Genomic DNA, 16920 nt, shown 5'->3' with positions numbered 1-16920 from the left:
CTTATAAACAGATTATTCGATAATTTATTTATACATTCCCTGCATTTATCAAGAAAAAAAACAAGTTCTTCTCACCTTATGAGAGGACTTCTCAGAAGTTGAAGGAACCAAAATATAGCAGAAAATCGAGTCGAGAGTCAACGGCGATGAAAACTATCCAGTAATCGTTTGGAGAAGTATAGGAATATCTCCCTATAATGGTACGAGTGTGACCATATATATATATATATATATATATATATATATATATATATATATAATACTTTATACAGGTTTATCACTGCCAACTAGATTCAACTCAACAATACAAAAAGATCTTGGTTATCCACAAGCATTGGAGTTGATCAAGTGGTATAGGATTTTTTTGTCACGACCTAAATCTCCCTCCGTAGGATGTCGTGAGCACCTAATCTATAAGACTAGGTAAACCTAATAATTATGCAGAATAACTTAATATAAACGTAAAACTCAACCTCAACATCGGAAATAAACAAGAACTACGATTCAAAATAGTTACAACCCCCAAAACCTGATAGTAACAAGTCACAAGCTCTAAAGAAAAAAAATGCTAAGTGTCTCTATACATCAGCGTCTAATGATAATAAAAAAAGCAACATCATAAAGATAGAGGGGGACTCCGAGGTCTGCGGACGCTGACAGATGTACCTAGAAATCTCCACATACGGCTAGCTCAATGGTACCTGGTTGGGTAAGCAGTACCTGGATCTGCACAAAAATATGTGCAGAAGTATAGCATGAGTACACCACAACGGTACCCAATAAGTGCCAAGCCTAACCTCGGTAGAGTAGTGACGAGGTCAGGTCAAGGCGAAACAAGTGAAAAGATATAATAATATAATGAAATGACTAAGAATTTAAAACAATGAGAAATTACAGAAAAGTAACAACACCACAAATAGAGGTAAACAATAGGGGCGATCCTTAGGTACCGCCTCGTAGTCCCAAACGTAAATACACAATAGGGGAACTCCCGAGGTACATCCTCGTAGTCCCAAAAGTAAATATGCAACAAGGGCGCTCCTGAGGTAACGCCTCGTAGTCCCAAAAGTAAATATATAACAGGGGCGCTCCTGAGGTGACGCCTCGTAGTCCCAAAAGTAAATACACAACAGGGGAGCTCCCGAGGTACCGCCTCGTAGTCCCAAAAATAAATATGCAACAGGGGCGCACCCGAGATACCGCCTCGTAGTCCCAAAATTAAATACAACAGGGGAACTCCCGAGGTACCGCCTCGTAGTCCCAAAAATAAATATGCAACAGGGGCACTCCCGAGGTACCGCCTCATTGTTCCAAAAGTAAATACGGAATAGGGAGCTCCCGAGGTACCACCTCGTAGTCCCAAAAATAAATATGCAACAGGGGCGCTCCCGAGGTACCGCCTCGTAGTCCAAAAAGTAAATATGCAATAGGGGCGCTCCCGAGGTACCGCCTCGTAGTCCCAAAAGTAAATACACAACTCATATCCAATGGAACAATGAATATACAACAAGGAATCCTACAATTAATGACTGAATACAAAATAAAGGAAACAGGTAATTCAACTAAGCATGTTGCACAAATTGCAAGTAAGAGTTAAGATACGTAAACATGCGACATTAGGCTAAACATGATGACTACACATGCTATAGCAGCTCATTTAAGAAATTAAAAGAAAACTACTCAGCAAGAACCGGATTTTCAACATTTAACCCGAGTACGGACTCGTCACATACACTGACTTCACGTATTGCAAATACCATAACAGTACCAAAACCTAAGGGGAGTTTCCCCCACACAAGGTTAGACAAGTCACTTACCTCCAATCTTGCTCAATCAGTCAAATAGAATGCCTTTCCCTCGTTTTTCCGACTACAAACGGCTCGAATCTAGCCAAAACTATTACATACTATAAATATGACTATAACAAACTAATTTAAATAATGAAACTACGACTTTAGCAAGGAATTAGAAAATCGCCACAAAAAGTCAACTCTGGCCCACATCTCAGAATTGGTGAAAAGTCACAAAATATGAGCACCCATTCGATATTGAGTTCACCCACACCAAAATTACTCATATCCGACACCAAATCGCCACTCAAATCCGTCACCAAATCGCCACTCAAATCCCCAAATTAAACTCTCCAAATCCCTAGCCTCAAACTCTCAAATTCCACCTTTAATACATACAAACTAGGTGGGAAATTCAATGGGGAAGCAAGATTATTGAAAAACATGTTCGCAAGTGGCTTACCTCTAGAAATCCCTCGAAACTCCACTCTAAAATCGTCTTAGCCCGAGCTTGAAATTTGCAAAAATGATAAAATCACGAACCCATACATTAATATAATTTGCCCAGTGCTTTTGCCTTTGCGGATCACTTGACCGCATATGCGGTCCCGCTTCTGCGATCCAGGACCTCCAACCCACTTCTGCATCTGTGGTCTCTAATGCGCAGATGCGCATCCGCATCTGCGGATATACTTCCGCACTTGCGTCCCCATGCTTCCTCTCCCATTGTCACACCTGCGACACCTCTCCAGCTTCCCCCAAACCGCACCTGCGACCATTCATTAGCTTTTGCGGTCACGCACCTGAGGTCAAACTTGCGCAGGTGCGATTGCACCAGAGCTGGTGCACTTCAGCCATTCTTTTAGCTTCAACTTGATCCGTTAACCATTCAAAATCACTCCGAGGCCCCGGTACCTCAACCAAACCTACAAATTAGTCCTAAAACACAATAAAAACTTAATCGAGCCTTCAAATCACATCAAACAATGCTAAAGTCATGAATCGCACCCCAATTCAAATCAAGTCCGATTGACCTAAAATTTTGCATACAAGTCATATTGAAATTACGGACCTACTCCCACTTCCGGAATCGAAATCTGACCCCGATATCAAAAAGTCCACTCCCGGTCAAACTTCTCATAAATAATCCAATTTCCAACTTCAGCCAATTGACGCCAAAATGACCTACAGACCTCTAAATCAACATTCGAACACGCTCCTAAAACCAAAATCATCATACGAACCTAATGGAACCTTCAAATCCTGATTATGAGGTCGTTTACTCAAAAGTCAAACCTTAGTAAATTCTCCCAACTCAACGCTTTTGAAATCATAATTTTTCGTCTGAATCAACTCTGAGCTTCCCGAAATTCAATTCCGACCACACATACAAGTCATAATACCTGAAGTGAAACTACTTAAGGCTTCAAAACGCTGAATGATGCGGTAGAGCTCAAAACGACCATTCGGGTCGTTACATTCTCCCCCACTTAAACATACGTTCGTCCTCGAACGTGCTAAGGACTGCTCCAGAGTTATCCAAAATCACTGTTTAACACCTCGTGCACCTACCCGTGCCACCACAACCCAGTTGAACACATTATCTCGAGCCAGACTAAAGATCCTCCCCTTTTTATTTAGTCAAAATGCCTTAGAACCAAATTCTAACCTCCAAATTTCTCTACAAGATCTAATTCTAACATTCAAACACCGTATCAATCACCACACACTGTACCAAAACATGATCGTGCACCTATGCTGAAATCACACCATGCACCACATAAGTCGATTGCCCATAATAACATTCTACGACCACAATATCTGAAATTTCACGAATCTGATGCGCACAATAGAACTAATGACCCATATAAGTCTTGTTCCAACTCTCGAAATACTACCACGACGGAAGAGATGTGTAGAAAATAATAACCATCTGTCGAATCAACAAATCATGGAGTCTCTCCTCCTGACAATGACCATTACCTCATTTTGAACTGAATAACGATATTTGCTCTTTAATATACCCTACATAACTCTGATCGCACTGATCCCAGGTCCAATAACCTCGTCTCACCCTGTACAAGCTGCTCAGGCAATAAGCCATCTCAAACACTGCCAAAAATCTCATATGACACCCACAATGCACCAACAAGCTATAAACTCGAATAAGATACATAAGAAGAAAAAAAACGAACTCTCGAAAAAGAACTATCTGGCTCGCGTAACGAATAAAACGGCCGAAGAGATGCTATGAACCTTTCTCAGAGAATGAGAAACAAATACACAAAATAAGTATAGGGGACCGTACTCAACATCTCATTGTTGCGGCATGTAACCCGATCCACACATGATACCACTGCGGCGTGCAACCCGATCCAAACATGATACCGTTGCGGTGTGCAACCCGATACACACATAATAATAATTAAGTACATACCTATCAATCCATAATGCTTCTACCTATGGAATATCAAATATTGGCCACAAGCACGCCAAGTACAAAAATACAACTCTGGGGAGACGGATAGCGCAACAAGCCACAAAAACCCAAGCACAACTAAGGTGCGATAAATGACCTATATCGCGAGAGTTATCCTGCTCATATAACACCACAAGCTACACGAGACCTAAATACATGTGCAAATAATCGAGTCGTCTCAATCCGGAACAACTCCCATAGTTCGCAACCAAAGGAATAGAGCGCATTCGAGGCATAAACTCTCACATTAACGATAGTACCATAATCTCTATGCTTGGTTTCAATCTTTAACAATCAAGTGACTAACATGCCACACTTATACAAATCTCCCCGTGGGGTATTCTCCCACGACCTTCCGCTCATGTAGCAAAGTCTGCACATCCATACCACCAATCGTTCTAATTTTGCAGGTGGCACTAAAAAAAATGCCAACTTACTCTGAACATCTGAATTCTTCCCTGCTCATCCGAGCTCGTGACATTCTTGTCAACACCGAACCAAAACTTTGATCTTCGACTTTCAAATTCACATGCCGCTTACTGCACCCATCAGGCCACTACACGAGAATACAAGAATTCATCATAACCCTTGAACTACTAATAGAATAAACACTTCATTGTCTAGAAACCTTTCACTTAGCTCATTTCAGAAAAACCAATGTAACACGCAACAAAATTCCCAAACCGCGGAAAATACAAACCTCGAGTCGTTATCTAAACCGCCATGACTCCTCCGGAGTCCATTTACACCATAAGGCTATTTGAATCAAATACCTCCCAAATCAATCAAGTTGTAGTGGTTGTCAAGCCTGCATGTACAACCACAAACCACATGTATAACTTCACACACCAATGGAACTGATCATTGCCATAACCATGTCGATTCAACCATTACTAACCGACCCAACTTCTTTCAATTTACTCTAGACATGTCTTAGAAATAATAATAGCTCCATTGACAACATAACGAACTCAATCCGCTATCGTCTTTAGTGACCCGAATCACGAGACCACATTGTCTCAATACCCATGAACCATCTCATACCCTTCTAAAGCGCATAATAACATATCTATCTGGTACACCCATTCTACATGACCTTTCGCGAATCCGAAGCTATTTATTCCTTTCCTCGAATACTGCACCGCATACCTGATGATAACATAGAACATTCCAAGTCCCGTTTGTAATCCACTGCAAAAACTCGATCCTTTACCACACAACGGACCCGAAATCCCAAGGCACTGCACTTATATTCTTGAACCCACTAGGGCCGTTGTTGGGAGTCACTCACTCAGACCTGGTCCCGAATATAATCAAACTCCCACGCGCTGCTAGCACATGAACACCCTCTCAGAGAAGCAATCGGCTGGATTATTTTCTATGTACATCACATCTACAAGAAGCATAAACTCTGAGTCTACCCAAAAAAACCTAAACATGAATCAATAAGGCCAAATGGAGGACACATCCATCAAGTTCTTTGCCCAGATTATCCCTGATATTTTTATTTTCTTAGTCATAATAACCCACCAATGCACCGATAACCAGAACCTGCACCAGTAGACAACCACACGATCCTATCGTAGACGGTGGGGCTCCCCCACTTAGTTTTAAGCTATAATTACATAAACCTAGAACCCACCAAGATTTCTCCTTCTCAATTACCGTGATCTCGCACATTTAAACCACCAAATTTCTTGTAGTTTCTTATTAAACTTTTCATGGACATTCCAAATTATCAGCCATAATCGCATATTTGACCTTCTGCTTCGTGGTAAGTAAACCTCTCCGTAGAAACTTCATTAAAATCACACAACCACTGACATGTCCAGAGGAGATAGCCCACCTGTGGAATTTCATACTGACATCTCCCAACGATGCTGCACTGGGTACAACTACCATAAAATCAGTAAACCCTCCTGAGCTCGTGCTCATTCACCAGTTGTACAAGTCTGTTCATTCCCCATTGACATCAACTGAAAGTCCAACAATACATTCCAAACTCGAAGTCATGTTGCATCCCAACGATAATCAAGTTTTCACACCCCTCTTCATTTCCATCAACTCCTTTCTTCCATATTCGATCTTCCTCAGTGCAGTAGCCACTATTTCAAATAAGGTCCGTAGACCTAGTCACTTTCCACCATGACTCCCAAATCTCTCTGAACTTTCTCAAGGCACGTGGCTATCCTACTACAGAATCTACATCTACTCCGCCACTCTTAATTCGGTTAAACCATCTTCTTTAAGTAACTGCTCAGCCTCCGTTTTTCATACTTAACCTACTAGTAATTCAATCACTGCAAGACACCTCTTGCCATGTCCTCCCTCATACTTCGCTGCTCAAATGTTGCCTCAAGTCAAATCCATACCTGAAGCACCTGAACTGATAAATCGCTACCAACTCCCAACCTCCTAGAAGATCTTCGTTCTCGAGCCATCAATACTAGAAACAACAATTAGATTCTGAAATTGTTACACTCCGCTATCTCTAACAATCGCTCCTTAGGTTCCACTTCCCAATATCTTGCCCTGAAGGCAAATCGAAGAAGACCATAACACCGGCGAACCTTAATGTATTCCAACAAGGATGACGACACCACATCACGAATGACAATTCCACCATGCTCGAAAATATCAAGTCTCTTTACTTCATCAACCAAACCTGGACATCCATAGTCCGATTGCCTTTTTTTGTTGGAATTGAATGCTGAACCTTTGAATCATGCACTGAGAAATCCTTCTTTTGAGTCATTCACTGCCTTGTCACCTAAATAAGCACCCTACCATCACACAAATATTGTGCGATAACAACACATATATATCATAGCCATCTGTGCATAGTCTCAAAACCATAGGGAATACAGATACTGAACTCGAACAAAAGAACATCCTTCCACAAGGAGACGATAATAGCATGCCCGGACATGCAGGGAAAAACATCTTGAACCATATCTGCAGTAACACTACAACTCTTCGATGCCCAATTGATAACAAGTTCTTCACGTAGCATGAGATTGAGTAGGAAGGAAATAAAGGAATAGGTCCCAAAGAAATCAAATCGCATGATGAGGAAATTAAGGAAGTGAAGCTTTTCCTAACAGTTCTATAGCCTCCCGAAGATAAGTACAGAAGTCTCCGTACTGATCCACGAGACTCTACTAAACATGCTTGTGACTCATAACACCTATGAACCTAGAGCTCTAATACCAACTTGTCACAACCCAAATCTCCCTCCGTAGGATGTCGAGATAGCACCTAGTCTCTAAGACTAGGTAAGCCTAACAATTATGCGGAATAACTGAATATAATTGAAAAACTCAACCTTAACATTTGAAATAAAAAAGAACTACGATTCAAAATAGTTACAACTCCCAAAATCCGGCAGTAACAAGTCACAAGATCTAAAGAAAAAATTCTAAGTGTCTTTATACATCAACGTCTAATGAAAATAAAGAAAGCAATATCATAAAGATAGAGGGGGACTCCTAGGTCTGTGGACGTTGGCAGGTGTACCTTAAAGTCTCCACATACGACTAATTAACTTGTACCTGGTCGGGTAAGCAGTACCTGGATATGCACAAAAATATGTGCAGAAGTGTAGTATGAGTACACCATAACGGTACCTAGTAAGTGCCAAGCCTAACCTCGGTAGAGTAGTGATGAGGTCTGGTCAGGGCCCTATTAGAATAAAAGGGAAACAAGGCAGAAGATATAATAAAATGACTGAGAATTTAAAACAATGAGAAATTACAGAAAAGTAACAACATTGCAAATAAAGGTAAACAACAGGGCGCTCTCGAGGTACCGCCACGTAGTCCCAAACATAAATACACAACAAGAGAGTTCATGAGGTACCACCTCATAGTCCCAAAAGTAAATATGCAACAGGGTGCTCCCGAGGTACCCCCTCGTTGTCCCAAAAGTAAATACACAACAGGGGAGCTCCCGAGCTACCGCCTCGTAGTCCCAAAAGTAAATATGAAACATGGGCGCTCCCGAGGTAGTGCCTCGTAGTCCCAAAAGTAAATACACAACAAGGGAGCTCCCGAGGTACTTCCTCGTAGTCCCAAAAGTAAATACACAACAAGGGAGCTCCCGAGGTACCACCTTGTAGTCCCAAAAGTAAATATGCAACAGGGGCGCTCCCGAGGTACCGCCTCGTAGTCCCAAAAGTAAATACACAACTCATAACCAATGGAACAATGAATTTACAGTAAGGAATCCTATAGTTAACAACTAAATACAAAATCAAGGAAACAGGTAATTCAACTAAGTAAGTTGCACAAATTGCAAGTAAGAGTTAAGATACGTAAACATGTGACATTAGGCTAAACATGATGACTACACATGCTATAGCAGCTCAGTTAAGAAATTAAAAGAAAACTACTCAGTAAGAACCGGATTTTCAATATTTAACCCGAGTACGGACTCGTCACCTCGCGTACACGGCCTTCACGTATTGCAAATACTATAACAGTACCAAAAACCTAAGAGGAGTTTCCTCCACACAAGGTCAGACAAGTCACTTACCTCAAATCTCGCTCAATCAGTCAAATAGAATGCCTTTCCCTCGCTTTTCCGACTGCAAACGGCTCGCATCTAGCCAAAACAATTACATACTATAAATATGACTATAAGAAACTAATTTAAATAATGAAACTACGACTTTAGCAAGGAATTAGAAAATCACCCCAAAAAGTCGACTCGGGCTCACGTCTCGGAATTGGTTAAAAGTCACAAAATATGAACACCTATTCGATATCGAGTTCACCCATACCGTAATTACTCAAATCCAACACCAAATCGCCACTCAAATCCCCAAATTAAACTCTCCAAATCCCTAGCCTCAAATTTCACCTTAAATACACACAAACTAGGTGGGAAATTCAATGGGAAAACAAGATTATTGAATAAAAATATTCACAAGTGGCTTACCTCTAGAAATCCCTCAAAAATCCACTCTAAAATCGCCTTAGCCCTAGCATGAAATGTCCAAAAATGATAAAATCACGAACCCTCGAATTAATATAATCAACCCAGTGCTTTCGCTTCTGCACATCACTTGACCGCATATGTGGTCCCGCTTCTGCGGATTTCCATCGTTTCTGCGATCCAGGACCTCCAGCCCACTTCCGCATCTGTGGTTTCTCATGCGCAGATGCGGATGCGCATCTGCGACCTCGCATGTGCGGACAACCCTTCACACCTGTGATCACTGCCCAGCTTCTCCCAAACTGCACCTACGACCATTCCCTCACTTCTGCGGTCACACACATACGGTCAAACTTGCATAGGTGCGATTGCACCAGAGCTGGTGCATTTCAGTCATTCTTTAAGCTTCAACTTGATCCGTTAACCATCTGAAACCACCCCGAGGCCCCTGGGACCTCAACCAAACATACCAACAAGTACTAAAACACAATACGAACTTAGCCGAGCCTTCAAATTACATCAAACAATGGTAAAATCACGAATCGCACCCCAATTCAAGCTTAATGAACTTTAGAACTTCAAACTTCTACACTCGATGCCGAAACCTATGAAATCAAGTCCGATTGACCTTAAATTTTACACACAAGTCATAATTGATATTACGGACCTACTCCCACTTCCGGAATCAGAATCCGACCCCGATATCAAAAAGTCCACTCCCGGTCAAACTTCCCAAAAATCATCCAATTTTCAACTTTCGCCAATTGACGCCGAAATGACCTACAGACCTCCAAATCAACATCTGGACACGCTCCTAAGACCAAAATCATCATACGAACCTGTTGAACCTTCAAATTCTGATTCTGAGGTCGTTTACTCAAAAGTCAAACCTTAGTCAATTCTTCCAACTCAACGCTTTTGAAATTAGAATTTTCTATCTGAATCAACTCCGAGCTTCCCAAAATTCAATTTCGATCACACGTACAAGTCATAAGGCTTCAAACCGCCGAATGACGCGCTAAAGCTCAAAACGATCAGCCGGGTCGTTACATTTTTTGTGTTATTCTCTGACTTCATTATGTACTTGTACAATGTACTGAATTTCCTATACGTTGTGATGATAGGGAAAAAACAAACTAAGAAATGCTCGCAGGTTGTGCATCAGACAATTTCTCAAGGTTATCCACCTCTCTCATAGTGATTCCTACACAGCAGCAAATTATTCCCATTGCAGAATTTCAGTCACAAACTTCTAAATGTGTGTTAGTTTACTTATAAAACCAGGATGAACATGTAATTTTCTTTTTGTTGGCAGACAAGCATTTTTTATGTTGAGACCGAAATATCAATATCAAGTGACGTGCAAAAGTTTTGTGTGCTTGAATGCTCGGGTTGCAAACAGAAGTTGCGAACGAAGGAAAGGAGAGATTTTGACTTCACCAAGAGTAAACGACGGACAACTTTAGTTCATCGGTATTATCGCTTTGCCATATTTATAAGTGTCATTTTAGCAAAACATATAATTTTCTTATATGTATTAAACCATCTTTGGTTGCGGGTGTGTGTTCCAGATTGATCTTACTGATAGTAGTGGTTCAACAACTGCAATGATTTCCGGTGATGTCGCTGAAAAGATGCTCTCAATGACAGCAGAAGACATATTTGACACAACATGTGTCAAGGTATAAACTTAGACAAAATATTTATTTGTATTACTGCATTTTATACATGTTCTTAGTCTATCATTTCTGCCAAAGTTATGTGAGTCACAATTGAATAATTTTTTGCATTCAAAATATTATTATATGTACTTTTACATTACTTTCTTTCAGCTTTGTTTTATCCGACACTTTAGATCTGAAAAATTTACTTTCTTCATTTTTAGAAACAACTCTTGTCCATTAATCATATCCTGGACACATTTTCAGATAGAATCTTCAAATTCAATTAAGAAAATCATCTTGGAAAAGTTTTGACTATGTGCGTACAGTCTATCAGTTTTTTCCTACGTAGAAAAGGAACATATCTTTGCACCAAAAATTAGCGAGAGAAGCCAAAAAAGGGTAAAGCCTCTAGGTACAAATGAAGTAAATGGAAGCAGCAGATGTGATCTCTAAATCTTCAAGCGCAGAGCTGAAAGCAAAAAAAAAGTGTAAAATGTGAGTCTTTTTTAGGAATATATAGTTGTGATTTGCTCTTTCCTCTGACTTCTGAATCGATATAATTATAATATAATGCAGTTCGACTTGTTTTTTTCTTTATTACAATACGGAATGTCTTTCTTATGCGCTGATTTATGCATTCCAATTGCAGGAAGTATAGATCATTTTTTTTTGGGATCTTTTGCTACTGTAAAAGAAAACCTTTTTTGGGCTCTTACATGAATGGTAAAGTCTCACTCCCCCTTCCCTACAAAGGAATTTTGTCGTGTTGGTGATCTAACATTAAGAATTAGGGAGGACGATTAAAAATCACATTATTGCTCAAATGGCTCTTATTACAATATGGTATAGGTAAAAATATATGGTATGCGTCCAAAATTTAGTTATAACAATATCAACTGTTATACTCCTAAAACTTTATGAAAGTCAAAAAGTTATCATAATGAGCAATATGTGTTTAGCTATTTGCTAATGTCATATTGAAACGGAATCTTTCATTATCTTTTTTTAGTGGTTTGAAGGATTGAGAATGAAAGATAAGTTGTGTAATTAACTGAAAATATGAAAAAGATATCTGCCACAGGAAGAAGCACACAATTAATTTCTACAAGGAAATACTAATTTAATTTGAAACTATCAGCAAGTAGTCAATTGGCAATACGATATTATATCTGTTAAAATTATCATCAAATGTCTTCTGCCCTAGCCTAAACACTTTTATGTGGAATTTTCCTGCAATACGTCTTCCAGTCAGTTTCTTCTAATGTGTTCCAGCTATACATCAATTTAACATTAAATGACTTCATATTTTAGTCTATATGAACATAAAATATTGTTGTTTTGATTATTATTTTTGGTTGAATAAGGACATGGACATCAGGAAACCTGACAAGAAATTTTTGCCCCTATATTATTTGTTGCCTTTTCCCAGTCACCTGACCATAAACCACCCATAGCTTTGTTCTGTAATAAGTGCAATCGAGTCTACCCTTTCTTGATTTTCTTTCTTAAAGTTGTGATTTTTCTTTGGATTTTGGATATGAGCATGGCTGTTTTAGGGGGAGAAAAGAAAAGTGTGGTAGTTGACTATACGCTGCAAATTTCCACTGTACACACACACTGAAGTTTGTACATATATTGTTATGAAGATATAGGGAGCATAGTTGAATGTCAAATTTACAGATTTAAGTTTTTGGATATGTTATTATTAATACTATAGTATAACTTTCCAAAGGAGATTAAGTTCAATACACGTCTACTTTATTACTCACTAATATCTATTTTAGCACTATACTCGATTTCATTTTCTTTTCTTCATTGGAGTTTACCTTCTTTTTTCAGGTGTATTGGGAAAAATATGATATGACACGTGGCTCACTAAAAGGAGGATACATGAAATTCAAGATGGGATGACTGAGCACCGCACGCAGTCACTCTGTTTGTCACCAGAAAGATAACGTTCATAAAGGTATATTAAATGCTTTGCGCCTGGTAGCATTTACTAAGGAATATTCTGCAGCATTAAGAGCGACGGTCCGTTATAGAGAATTTGGCATTTTTGTTCAACGTTACATCTTCATCAATGACCCTCATAATTGACATTAAAGGAGGGCACGATCGTAGGACCTTTTTCCTTAGACATAACTATAAATAGTGAGCTCAGTTACCATTGTAAGAGACACAAATTTTCTGGCTATACTTACACTTTATTCTATACAAAGCTTTATATAATTTAACTTATTGCTTTTTAATCTCATCATCGATGTGTCCAAAAACCGTGTTCACGGAATCACCATCTTTGCTATTTCATCTACATTCTAAAACTAAGTATTGTATATTTCTTCGATTATTGTATTATTTCATGATCAAATTAGTTCACTTGTCTAGAAATCACGTATAAATTCAACTGTACCGTTTTACGGGTAACTAGTTTGACGCCCACCGTGGGGCCTAGATAGTCGTGCAATTAAATTGATCCTTGCCTTTTTTACTAACGTGTTTTGATTATTTTGTCTTAGAAAAAATCACAAAAAAATGGCAGATAACACTGTTAACGATGGACATAACCTTGAAATTCGAGGGGATCAACCTCATTTCGAGGACTCAATCAGTGATACCCTTAATGAAGGGAATGACGACACGCTGGTGCATGACAGACGATACCCTCGATGTGTTCGGGAGACTACTCCCGATGATGGCTGATGAGGAGCATGTAGCGGATGCTGTGAGGATCCAACAAGAGCAACAAGCAATCATTCTAGGCCATCTCACGCGGTAGGATCAAATTATGACATAATTGAAGCAGGCACTATTAGGGGCCTCGAATATTGCAGACATATGAGATTCAATTCCTCCAGTTGTTCCCGCAGACCAAACAACGCAAAGAGTCGACAACAACACTTCCAGGGGTGAAGTTGGCTCCGATGGGGCTGGGGGGGAAAAGATAAGGTCTTAACAACGAGAATGATCCATTCAAAGATGAGATTTTACGGTTCATGAGGGAAGTAAACGCCCTCATGGATCAAATCCCGGGGGCACCACCAGTATTGAAAGGTTCGAACTCGAAGAAGTATATTCAATTACTGTACAAGCCAAGTGCGGCACCAGAATTAATCTCAAAGTGTTTCAAAATGCCTGAAGTTCCAAAGTGTGATGTAACTTTAGACCCATAGGAACATATTGCCACTTACACAACGACGGTGAAAGGAAATGATCTAGATCCTCACGAAATTGAATTTGTGTTGTTAAAGAAATTTGGCGAAACTCTCACGAGGGAAGCCTTAACGTGGTATTCATTACTGCCCGAGCATTCCATAGTTTCCTTTGAGATGCTCGCAGATTCTTTCATTAAAGCTCATGCCGGGGCCAGAAAGATGCAAGCTCGGAAGCCCGACATATTCATAATCGCACAAGGAGAATCTGAATTATTACGAGAGTTTGTTACCCGATTCCAGAAAGAAAGAATGTTGCTCTCGGCCGTCTCGGATGAATGGGACTCTAAAGCATTCACCAAAGGATTGAATCCAAGTTTCTCGTAAGCTGAAGGAGAGACTGCTTGAGTTTAAAGCAACAACCTAGGCAGATGTTCACAACCGGTACGAGGCAAAGATAAGGATCGAAGATGACGAGGTCAGTTCTACATCATCGTCCAAACAACGGGAGAAGAACAAAGAAAAATCAAAGGAAAACTACGACTCGGATAGGCGTACTTCGAGGGGTCAATTTTTGCCCTACGAGCGTACCGAAGGCCGTGGCAAACTTTTTTGAGCAGCAAACAAGTTCACCGTTGATAGAGGGACTAATCGTGGTTGAAACAATAGATCACTTGAAGATAAAGAAACGTCGGGGTCTCGAGATCTTTCTTCCCACAGGTTATCAGAGTATAACTTCAAACGTCAGAATAGTGGAACTGGTGTCAGCCATGAGGAACATTAAAGATGCATGATTCCCGAGACCTATGAGGTCCGATTCCAGCCAGAGGGATCCTAATTTATGGTGAGAATACCACGGGACGAACGGTCACAAGACAGGGGACTACCGACATCTTCGGGAAGACGTGGCAACACTATTGAAGAATGGTCATCTTCGAAAATTCTTGAGTGATCGAGCTAAGAACAATTACGATCGCAACAGAGACAACACAGAATATTTGCAAGTAGGAGAAAAAACCCCACACCAGATGATCAACATGATCTTTGGGGGGGAGGCGATTAATGGGGTCATCTTTTCAGCGGCAAAGAAGACTAAAGTATCGATAAATCACAGCAAAAGACTCCGGGAGGACGATATCACTTTCATGAAGGAAGATGCTAGATTGTTGTTACTCTACAATGACGTACTAGTAATCTCTTTAAATGTGTTAGATTTTAAAATTAAGCGTGTTCTAGTGGATCCAGCAAGCTCGGCTAATATCATACAATGGAGATTATTGGAACAAGTTAAACTCACCGGAAGCATTATTCTGACAACAAAACTCCTCGCTGGAATCAACCTTACGAGCGTGATGACCCATGGAGAGATCTTACTGCTCACGAACGCTGAAAGAGTAATGAAGACAACTCCCTTCGAAGTAGTGGATGGTGATATGGGATACAACGTCATCTTAGAAAGGCCATGGTTACACGAAATGAAAGTTGTACCTTTGACATATCATTAATTACTGAAGTTTCCAACTTCCGAAGTAATCAAGCAAATAAAAGGTGACCAACCGGCAGCAAGGTAGATGAATGCAATCTCAGTTTCCAGTAGCAAAGGGAAGGAGTGCACGACATAGCAATTACAGGAACCGGCGCCTGCTCCCGAGTTAGAAGAGGTTATTCCAGGGGAAGAGTCATCAGAATAATATCAAGTGCCGAGATATTTCCAAGTTCTGGAAGAGACGGACGCAACAAAATCCACGGCAGAGGAACTAGAGCAAGTGGCATTGTTCGAAGAATTCTTAGAAAGAAAATTTCACTTGGGTACAAGACTGCACCCCGAGCTTAGGTCTGGTTTTATTGAATTCCTTTAAATTAATGCTGATTGTTTTGCATGGTCGCACGAGGATATGACAGGTATCCCGACATAAATAGCCATGCACAAGTTGAGTTTGGATCCCAACGTAACACCAGTACGATAAAACAAGTGCCATATTGTCGAGGCCAAGCATAAATTCGTCAGAGAGGAGGTAACCCCCTTGCTTAAAATTGGTTCGGTCAGAGAAGTAAGATATCCAGACTGGCTAGCCAATATAGTAGTAGTAGTTCCTAAGAAGAACAATAAATTTCGTATGTGTGTAGACTATAAAGATCTTAATAAGGCATGCCCAAAAGATTCATTTCCTCTGCCAAATATTGATCAAATGATTGATGTCACGGTCGGGCACGAGTTGACGAGTTTCCTCGATGCTTATTCTAGGTACAACCAAATCAAGATGTACCCGGAAGATCAAGAAAACATTTCGCTTATAACAAATTTCGGCACATATTGCTACAATGTAATGCCCTTCGGGTTGAAAACGCCGGAGTCACTTATCAACGACTCGTAAATAAGATGTTTGAAAAATAAATAGGAAATATTATGGAGGTTTATATAGACGATATACTCGTTAGGTATTTGAATGTAGGTTATGATCTTAAATATCTGCAAGAAACATTCGACATCTTGAGGAAGCATAACATGAAACTTAATCCTGAGAAATGCGCGTTCGGGGTCAGTTCTAGTAAGTTTCTGGGATTTCTGGTCTCGCAGAGGGGAATTGAGGTAAACCCCGACAAAATCAATGCTATAGAGGATATCACAGATTAATTGTCGAACGTAAAAAAAGTCCAAAGACTCACATGAAGGTTAGCAGCCTTGAGCAGGTTCATTTCCCGGTCGTCGAAAAAATGTCATAGCTTCTTCACATTATTCAAAAAGAAGAATAATTTTGAATGGACACCGGAGTGCCAGCAGGCTCTCAGGGACCTGCATAAGTACTTATCAAGCCCTCAATTTCTTTCGAAACCAAAAGAAGGCGAAACATTGCTAGTCTACCTCGCGGTTTCAGAAGATGTAGTAAGTGCAGTTTTGGTCT

General features: G+C 40.1%; 1 long non-coding RNA gene across 1 annotated transcript; it reads left to right on the top strand.

The window, feature by feature from the left end:
• The first annotated feature begins 30 nt into the window (after window positions 1–30).
• LOC104091544 (uncharacterized) lies at window positions 31–10390 on the top strand. The gene is made up of 3 exons (XR_011410069.1): window positions 31–200; window positions 273–351; window positions 10329–10390. It is a non-coding gene; the product is annotated as an uncharacterized lncRNA (long non-coding RNA).
• Window positions 10391–16920: the final 6530 nt, after the last annotated feature.

Source organism: Nicotiana tomentosiformis, chromosome 8 (assembly GCF_000390325.3).
Source record: "Nicotiana tomentosiformis chromosome 8, ASM39032v3, whole genome shotgun sequence".
NCBI classification, from domain to species: Eukaryota; Viridiplantae; Streptophyta; class Magnoliopsida; order Solanales; family Solanaceae; genus Nicotiana; species Nicotiana tomentosiformis.
Note: the sequence above shows the minus strand (reverse complement) of the source record. Positions and strands in the feature narration are given on the sequence as shown.